General features: G+C 46.2%; 1 pseudogene; it reads left to right on the top strand.

Moving 5' to 3' along the window:
- The first annotated feature begins 1,865 nt into the window (after positions 1-1,865).
- LOC100758321 lies at positions 1,866-2,796 on the top strand (annotated as a pseudogene).
- The last annotated feature ends 6,202 nt before the right edge of the window (positions 2,797-8,998 follow it).

The raw sequence follows: 8,998 nt of genomic DNA on the forward strand, positions 1-8,998 counted from the left end.
CATATTTCTTGGATATTTTATGATAGGGATTTGCTGGACTTAAGATTTTCTTTGGTTGATGAATCTATTTCCGCTAGTGTGTCTTCAACTCCTGAGATTCACACTTCCATCTCTTGTATTCTGTTGGTTATGCTTACATCTGTAGTTCCTGATCATTTACCCTGCTTTTCTATTTCCAGCATTCCCTCAGATTGTGCTTTCTGTATTGTCTCTATTTCAGTTTTTAGGTCTTGAACTGTTTCCTTGAGAGATTTGTTGATATCTTGTTGCTTTTTTTTTTTTGGTTAGTTTTTTCTTCCATTTCTTTAAAGGATTTTCTCATGTCCTCTTTGAGGCCCTCTATCATTTTCATGAAGATGCTTTTAATGTCATTCTCTTCTGGTTCATCTGTATCATGATGTTCAGGTCTTACTGGTGTATGGTTCCTAGTCTCTGGTGGTGTCATATTGGGTTTTCTGTTGTTGGATGTGCTTTTACTTTGTCCTCTTCTCATCCTTTCTTCTGGTGGGTGTAGCGAGAGTTTCTTGTTACCCTGGTGGGTATGGGACCAAGGTTCTCTTCTGGTAGATGCAAACAGATCCAATACTCTGATGTTGGTCCTCTTCTCGTGGATGGAGGTGTCACTGTTCCCGGGTGTTGACAGTGTTTGGGCGTGACGGATCCTGCTGGCCGGCAGTTGGAGGCAGAGCTGTCACTGGGCCTCAGTGTGTCGGATCCACCACCGAACTCTGTCCAGCACACAGGTCGCTTTCGTCAGATGACTCTGAGCAGCGACGACGACGCACAGGGGCTGGAAACAGCTCCTGGCCTACCTGGGTCAGCAGATGGAGGCTGGGCTGCCTCTGGGTGTTCGGTGTTCAGAACCTGCCGCCACTGAACTCGGTCAGGCACACAGGTCAATTGTGTCAGATGACTCTGGGGTTGGCTAGTCTTACCAAGGCCTGTTCTTGGCATTATATTGAATTCTGGAATATTATGATTTAGGGAGATTGCCGCTGACTAGCTCACACTGGTCTGAGAAAAGCATTAGGAAGCTCTTCCCAGGTGAGAGTTCTCACATCTTAACTCTAACTAAGGCTTTCAAGTGAAAGAAGAGATGCTACTGGTGCTGGCTTGATATTTTTCTTTTTTCTTTTGTTTTTGTTTTTACTAGAGTTATAAACTCATTTGAAACCTAAACAACTGTTTGGTGTTTTTTGTTCTACCCACACCACAACCACTCTGTTGTGAATATTTTGTTAATCCATACAAAAATTTCATTGGCTTTTATTTATACAAGAATGAAACTTTGTAATGACGATGATGATTATGAAATAAACCAAAAATGCCCCAAAGGGAAGCCCTCCCAGAAGAGTTCTAGCCCATGTTCTCTGCAGGGCAACTAATTATGCCTGTAGCAGTGTCACCTTGTCTGGTACCCTCTGTATTACCTCTCTGAATGCCTCCTGGGTGCCCCTTGCTTGTCATCCAGGATGGAGAGTCAGCTGAAGATTGGCAGGCTATGACCACTGATGCTGCCTATTCTCAGCAAGTCCAACAGGGAGTCCTGAGCCTGGGGTTCACATTGAACTCATGGGACTTGGACAGTTAGGCTGCAGCTGGAAGCCAAAGGGTGTCAAGGTGAGTTCAGAGACCTAGGTGAGGGCCACATATTGGGCAGCATGGAGTCAGCCATGCTCATTGCAGGCTTTGGTAGTAGAGGAAGCCTTGGCCACAGTCAATGCTGAAGTAGGTGGTATTGGCTATTCTTGTCTTTCTCCCTGAATGAGCAGTCCAGGAATTTGCTGTCCTTGTTGACCAGTGCCATGCCACTGCCCCTAAAGGCTCCTTGAGCGGCCAGTAAGAGGCCAGGGTACTTGTTCCTGATGGACTTAGCCGCCAAGTTAGGAGCTCCTTGGGCTCCATTCCCTAACCTGAACCGAGTCCCTGCCCCAACTTCACCCTGCAATCTCACATTGGAGGTCTTTTATGGGGTCTTCTCCTCTCCTGGATATTTACACCTGGCCTCAGTCCCCCACCCACAGTCCTGCCTGTGGCTGCTGGACCCCCATGAGGGCAGGAGGATGGCAGTGTGCTTCACAGCCCTGAACTTTGGTTATGGAGATCCAGTGCATGTATATGATGGTGCCGAGCCCCCGACACCCCTCGACTGCTATGTAGTCTCACCCACTTTAGCAACCTCAAGGCTGTCACTGTGGAGACCTTGTTTGGTCAGGCTGTTGTGTCCTACCACACAGAAGCTTGGACCAATTTCCAGGGCTTTAATGTTACCCACCATGTTCAGGGATACTGTTTACCTTGAGACAAACCATGTGGCTTGGGCTCAGGCCTCTGGGCCATTGAAAATCTATGTGAACGCTGCTACAGTGAGGATCAGTGCCGTGATGGCTCGTGGAAGTGTGCCGAGGGCACAGATGAGGACGGTTGCCTTGGCTGCCTACCAGGCACTTTCCATGTGGAGCTGCTGGAACCCCTGGTACCACAGCGTGCTACTTGCCTGCCGACCGCTGCAACTACCAGACATTCTACGCTGATGGAGCAGATGAACGGCGATACCAGCATTGCCAGATGGGCAACTTCTGATGCTGGGATGAGAAGCCTGTGTATGAGATATGGCTGTGTGATGGACACCCAGACTGTACTGACAATAGTGGTGATTGGGGCTGCTCTTATGCCCTGCTCTGAAAGTTCATCACAGCGGCAGTCATTGGCATTGGCCTGTTGTTGGTCATCACTCTGGGCTGTACCTGCAAACTCTATGCTATTTGCACTCAATACAGCATCTTGGGCCCCTGAGACCAGATCCCTGGTCACAACATCTGCTGCTCCCTCTGAGGCCCTGGATGATAGGTCAAACCTCTGAGGACAGGCAGTAGGAGGGCAGGATGAGGAGCAGGCTCATCCACTACCCATCAAGCCCCTCTCCCAACCCCAAGCACACTTCCAGCCTTTGCTACTGTCTCTGAGCCTCTAGAGCCACTACCCTCAGTACCTCTAGAACTTTCACTGTTGTCTGGAGTTGTACAGGTCCTCCAATGCTGCCTTCTACCCAGCCTGTGGCCCTCAGGACACACTTGGACTCCAGCTGGACGTCACACAAATGTCCTGGTCCCAGAGGATGAAGATGATGTATTGCTAATGCGACTAGTTGAGCCAGAAGTCTGGGTAGCCCAGGAAGAGACTGAGTCCCTGCTCACCTGAAGGAACCTACCACCTTGAGATGCTAGACATAATGCTATGATCCTTTGGAAGTGACTCGGCTTCTCCACTGCACTATCCAGTACAGAAAGTTAGGTGTCCTTCAAGCAGAGAGAGAATCCCTGAGAGCCCCTTCTGTGTATGACTAAAGGCTTGACTACCACCCTCTGCCCGTCCTGCTGTCCAGGTGGCTGTGTTAAGAAAGGTTCCCAAAGGATCATAGCTTGGACACTCTATCCATCCCCACCCAAAAGTGGCCTTAAGTACCAGACTACAGTTGCCTAGAGACCTTCTAGCCCTGAAGGGGGTAATTTGGCCAGAGTGATGGTTTTGCCAGCCTCCATTTCTATGGTGCCTGGCCTACTTAGAGAACACAAGTGCTTTTGTCCCTCAGCTGCATCATTGCCTAGCATATCAAGGCCTCGGCACTCTATGGGGCCCCTGGCAGTGGATCAGTATTTTTCCCTGGTGTAAGAAGGGACTTTGAGAGTCCATCCCACGTGAAGGGATGCTCTCTCGGCCTGGACACATGGGGGAGGGCCTAGGCCCAGCCCAGGTTGATGTGGTGGACTTTGGGGAGCCCTTGTGGAGGGCCCTACCCTCCCTGGGGAGCAGAGGGGGTATGGGGTGGGGGGCAGATGGGAGGTTGGGGGAGGATGTTGGGGGGAGGGAAAGAAGAGGGAGAGGAAAAAGGGATTGACATGTGAAGCTAGCTTGTTCCTAATTTGAATTAATAAAAAAATAAAATAATGAAGAATTTAAAATATCTTTTTTTTAGTTTTGAAAATTTAGTATTTGACTTAGGACGGACTTAAACAGGGCATTTTATATATAAAACATGTAAACTTAGCAAACTATCAAATATAAAATAAGAACAAAGGGCTTAAATAGGGCATTTTGTACATAAAACATAGCCTTAGCAAAATATCAAATATAAAACAAGAACAAAACATAGAACCAAAAAACAATAAATAAAACCTGAAACCACAACAACAACATCCCAAATCCCAAAGCTAACAAACCTCAATCCAAAAAACCAAACAATAATGTTAAGTGAAACAGTATTTTCAATGTGCAGATTTAGTGGTACTGACCTACACCCTGTGGGCAGCTTTGGACACATAATAGGAAGATAGGCATAGATTATAATAACCTTTTGAAGACAAGTGTAGCCAGGCCATTTGAGGGCTTTTCAGGTCAAGCACTCGCCAACGGTGATTCAATAATATGTTGGCCACTATGTTATCCTTTCAGTGACCATATGTCTGCTTGCTACTAAAGACCAAAAAAGTTCATGGGAAGACCTGTTGTCCAAAGACGTAAAAGGCCACTCTGACATCTGCTCTCAGTCTTTTCTCAGGACAGTTCTCTTCTATCAAGACGGTGAAACAGGAGAATCTGCAGTCTATTTCATAATGGAAGAACGAATGACAAAGAACTAGCGAGGGACAGTTGTCATCTCTGAAGAGCATTAACTTCAGCATCGCAGGTACACGACATGCAGTAGCTTCAGCACTGGACAGGATGAGAATGTGATGTCTGGAGAGAAGCATGAATGACATCAATACAGTCTCTCTTGACAGATTTGCTCCAAATGTGAAGGGCTCATAATGTTCTCAGCAATAAACTTTCAGAGTGATTATGAGCAGAGAATGTCCTCCCTCCATGTTGTTGTGCACCACTTGCTGGTGGATATCTGGGCCCTGAGTAATTCTTGGCAGATGTTTTGATATCTCAAGCTTCTTTCTGATGGTTGCTTACTCCACAAATAGTGAGCCAACAGACACATGTATCAGATTTGGGACAGACTAGCTAGACGGAGGTTGATATTTGCCTCAATGCTGAGTTTTCAGTAAGAAAGACATGTCTTGTTCTGATGATAGTGGAGATAGTGGAGAATGTTACGGGTTCTGGATGTCTATGGCTTCCTTAGGCTTCCTCAGTTCTCTGAAAATGTGCTGTGAGAGAAAGAAAGAAAATCAGATCCAAAATCAGCCTTGCTCTGTCACCAATTAGATAAAATCAGGGCATATTCACGCATAGGAAAACATATTCAAGGGAGAAAATCCACCCTAGGAACACCGTTGTTTCTGAAAATACAATGTAATGGTGGCTCACTTGCCTGTGACACTTAGTGCCCCTGCTGCTGCAGCTCTTTCTGCAGGGGGCTCTCATCATGGTCTGAAGCCAGCTCTAGCTCATTTTGCAGTTTTTCTGATCTGGAGGAGGAAGGAGGCAGTCACGGAACAGTCCTAGTGGGCTCTTGCCATTTCAGCTGTCTAGCTGTGACTTCACAAAAACTCAATTGTGCTGGACACTCAACATTGATCTTTTGACAGAAGTCATTGTTAATACCCCTAAGGATCAAGGGTCACAGAATAGCTTGTCCTTAAATTTTTGTCAGCCTTCAAACAGTGTCACGAGTTGATCTGAGTACTGGATGTATGTGCTCTATGAAAAAGAACAGAACTTTGTTCTACACTCCAGGGACATCATTGTGATAAAAGGAATAGCATATTAAATCAATGGATAACAGCATACTTGAGAAACACAGAATGCTCATGGTTAATTAAACACAGACCACCTCATTTTTTTGTTTGTTTGTTTTTTTGAGACAGGGTTTCTCTGTATAGCGTTGGAGCCTATCCTGGCACTCGCTCTGGAGACCAGGCTGGCCTCGAACTCACAGAGATCTGCCTGTCTCTGCCTCGGGAGTGCTGGGATTAAAGGTGTGTGCCCCCAACACCTGGCCAGACCACCTCATTTTATAGATAGACAAAATACAACATTGCAGCTTAGACAACTGGACAAAGTCATGGGACATGCTCACGACTCCTGCTCAGAAAGAACCTTACACCCAGGCAATATGCAAGATGGAGTCTATCATGGTGGAGCAACATTTCCTGAGATGTCTGCCTGAAAACAGAGGCTCTTCGGGGAGTCTTTAGTAAAGAAAACCAGCCTTGTTTTCCTTAGGATGAAAGCTGGGAATCTACATCCTAGTTCTCTGGAAGAGTCTGTTACCCAACATCCTGTGAAGGTTATGAACAATCCTACAACTGAGACATCTTCCTGGGTTCATGCTGGAAGTGACTAAACTTACATTCATAGAGCACTTTACATGGGAAATGGTCAAACAATGAAGACAGTCAGTGTTATAACAAAGAGTGGCAAAGGGTGGGACTCTCATCCCTACCAATTGTGTCCCTCAATGAAAATGTAATTATATTCAGGCATGGTAAGACACACCTTTATTTAAGCCCATGACTTAGGAGGCAGAAGCAGGCAGAGCTCTGTGAGTTCAAGGAAAACCCTCTAAGAATGTACGAGAGCACTCAGAAGGGAGCATGGGAACACAATTCTACAACTGAATATCAAGCATTTTATTTCCTGGAGGGAAGTTCTTGTTGACTGCATCAGCACAACTCTGAAGTGTTCTTTTCTTGATACTGGTTGGGAGGCTTGTCTATATGCAGATCCCACAAAAGACAGAGATCCAAGGTAGAAGAGATCCACTTGAATCCATCTCACATCTCCCAGTCCAGCTCATACCTTATCTGGGAGACAGTCAAGTAATGCTGCAGCTTTCCTGCTAAGTTCCTTTTCTGGATGACCAGCTCACTCTCCCTCCACTGGGACTGCAGATTTTCCTCCAGTCTCTGCTGCTCCTGTACATTAGAAGATTGTATTCTTAGGAGAGGGTTGAACAAAGGTATGCGTACATTTTCACACAGTACAAGCACACAGGTAGGATCCCAAGAGCTTGATGGTCTTCCAGTCTAACCAAAACACAAAGCTTCTGGGAAGGAAGAATGCCAGGTTCAGAGTAGAGAGTGACAAACCTAGGGGGGTCTCTTCAAGCCATCATTCACAATTATGGTGCACTACACCCCTCAAATAGCTCCAGTCCCCCCAAACACAACGAGAGAGAAACAGAGAGAGACACAGAGAGACAAAGAGAGCGAGCGGAGGAGGGAGGGAAAGGGAGACAGAGACAGAGAGAGACAGAGAAGAGAGAGAGAGAGAGAGAGAGAGAGAGAGAGAGAGAGAGAGAAAGAGAGAGAAGCAGAACACAAAAAGAAGTTGAAGAGAAACACACTAGATGATCACAGAAGTTTGGACTAATCACAGCATCTCTTTTTGAAGAGTCAAATGATGCTGCTCTCCATCACTCTGGCCTAAAATTGCATAGGGGAATATGCTCTGCTTGCCCAGACTATGTTGAACTGTGTGGAGAACTTTTCGTTTAGAAGCCTCAGATCTCCCGCAAAAACTTCCGGCCTGTCACAAGCCACTTCCACATGCCTAGATAACCTGTCAACACCGATTATAAGCTCTGTGATGGTAAAATTGCCAAGGAAACACACAGCCAACACTGCTGGCAAATTCCCACTGAGGTTTCTGTCAGTGTGAAGCAAGAGTTGAGCATGGTGAAGAGACCACCTTGGGATTCAGCGAATAGGAGGAAGAAAGGCCACATGCCATCCAACATGGTGACAAAGAGAATCAGTCATTTGACATTTGTTGTAGGCTCTCCTCCTTACAAGCAGCTTCCCCTGCCCCCTCTGGGATCTCAATGAACCCTGGAAAGAAAATGAGCCACAGGACATGGAACTCCCTCCCTCATGTCAGTACATAGCACTCATCTCGTCACAACGACATGCAGAAGTGTGTGATGTGCTATTGACCCATCTCCTTGCTTGAACTGCAGCTTCAAGAACAGCAGCAGAGTTTGTTTGCCAATTGATTCTTACAGGAGACTCACTTCCCAGAAACACTGATGCATGGACATAGAAATAAACATTTGGATGTCATGAGAGTGAGGGGGATGAATTGTGTGAGAGGGCAAGGAAAGTGATTAGTGAGAGCACATTTGGGTTTGTGGGTAGACAGGCTAATGTTACTTGAGGAAATGGTGCTTGACTTAACCCTGACCCAGCTGCTTGTCCTTACCTGCTGCTCCTGGGTCTGGAGGTCTCTGATGACTTGTTCTTCTTCCTCACAGATCCCTTTCATTTCTCCCAAGTAGTGCTGCAGCAGGATCCATTCCCCTAGCACCTTCTTGGTCTCTTGCCTCAGCTTGTCCACCACATTCTCCACGGGAGTCAGTGCTGCAGATTGCTGGAGACACTCTCAGTATAGTGAGCCCTTCCAGCCTCCTCCTGCCACCCCTTCCTCCATAGCCCATCAATCTCTCTGGTCCTCAGGTTTCCAAAGGAGACAGAGACAAGGGGCCAATGCAGTCATGCCAGCTGCACTCAGGAGGTCAAAAGTAGAGAAGAGAGAATTCCAAAAAGAATAAAACCATTTCTGAATATGACAACAACAAATGAAATCCAAGTATCTCTATCAATGAGATTGTGTTCTTCAATGCCATTAATTAGCCATGGTAATGGGGCAACATCAGGAAGTAGGGAAGAAATGCACTTGGAGGGAGGAAGGATAGGAGACCCAAGGGGTATAGAGAACCCATGGAGGCAATAAGCCTCATACCACTCTCATGATGCAAATCGTTCTTCTACCTATAGAAGTGGTCCTCAAACTATGGGTCATGACTACTTTGGTGATAAAATAACTCTCAGTGGGTGGCATCTCAGATATCCAGCATAACAAATACATACAGCATGATTCATAACAGTAGCAAAATTACAATTATGTGATAGCAAGAAAAATGATTTTATGGTTGGAGCTCACCACTACATGACAAATTGTGTTAACATTTGTCACAGCATTGGGAAGCCTGAAAACCACCGAATGGGATTCTATTGAGGATGAGAGTCTTTTTGTGGTAAGAGCTAAC

This window comes from Cricetulus griseus (genome assembly GCF_003668045.3).
Source record: "Cricetulus griseus strain 17A/GY chromosome 1 unlocalized genomic scaffold, alternate assembly CriGri-PICRH-1.0 chr1_1, whole genome shotgun sequence".
NCBI lineage: Eukaryota > Metazoa > Chordata > Mammalia > Rodentia > Cricetidae > Cricetulus > Cricetulus griseus.